A 1,136-nucleotide genomic window follows, 5' to 3' on the forward strand; every position below is an offset into this window, starting at 1 on the left:
ACGTGTGCTCTTCCGATCTCTGGCGCTATTCATTTATAACGCGGTATCTAAATTACCGATGATATTTGAAATCTGTTTGCGCAGTAATTAAAATTTAAAAATGGACTAAACTAATACAATTGGTTAAAATCCATTATTTATCAATCGGATGACGATAACGTAAAATAATCCACCTATTTGGCAATTGTTATTTAACATTAATAAACCGAACGGGACAAGTCCTAAATCTCTCACGCTATCCATTTGTTTATATAAAGCGATATCTAACAATTAACCATGATATTTGAAATCTGTTTGCGCAGTAATTGTTAATTAAAAATTAAAACTGAACTAAATTATTGGAATTATTTAAAATCCATTAGTTAACAATTGCGTGAAGATAACGACGATCCATCTGCCTGATAATTGTTATTTAACGTTAATAAATCACATGGAAGAAGTTCTAAGCCTCTCGTGCTATCCATTTGTTTATAACGTGATTTAACAAGTTAATAACAATTTTTGAGATCTGTCTATGCAGTAATTGTTAACTTAAACAAAAACTCTGTTTTTTTAAGAAACAAATTTACCGAGTATATAAAAAAATATTGTATATTACATTTTTCCTGAACTAAAAATATTGTTTAACAAATAAAATATAAAATCAAATATATTTTCTACAATATTATATTTTCTAAAAAAAAAATTATTAAGGTAGTCCGATATTTGAGAAAATATGCAAATGGTCAAGTATTTGAATTTTGCTGTACTGTTACTTACAAGCAAAAAAATATCACTATATGCAACTTGTGGATACATCACATGTTACCAATAAACATAAATGTAATTACAAATGTGGGTATATAAAATTATCAATAATATATATTTGTCTTTATATGTTTAATTTATCTACGTAATTATAAAATTTTATTTATATCATTTCGTATTTATAACTTACATCGAAAATGCATTTGGAATTCTACGTTTGTATATAAAAATACAACATTTTCGACACAATTTTTGCAATACAGGTGGCATTTGATTTACATTTTTGATTACTTTTATATCATTGGCATATTTCGTTTATCGTCTGACAATCGCTGTTTGATTCCAATAATTCTATATAAACATCTAGCAAGCTTATAGATATCATGACA

General features: G+C 26.1%; 1 protein-coding gene across 1 annotated transcript in view; it reads left to right on the forward strand.

Moving 5' to 3' along the window:
- LOC105447821 (sulfotransferase 1C4-like) overlaps window positions 1-1,136 on the forward strand; it is a 29,412-nt gene that overhangs the window by 6,053 nt on the left and 22,223 nt on the right. The window lies entirely within an intron of this gene.

Source organism: Wasmannia auropunctata, unplaced genomic scaffold, assembly GCF_000956235.1.
Source record: "Wasmannia auropunctata unplaced genomic scaffold, wasmannia.A_1.0 LD336090.1, whole genome shotgun sequence".
NCBI classification, from domain to species: Eukaryota; Metazoa; Arthropoda; class Insecta; order Hymenoptera; family Formicidae; genus Wasmannia; species Wasmannia auropunctata.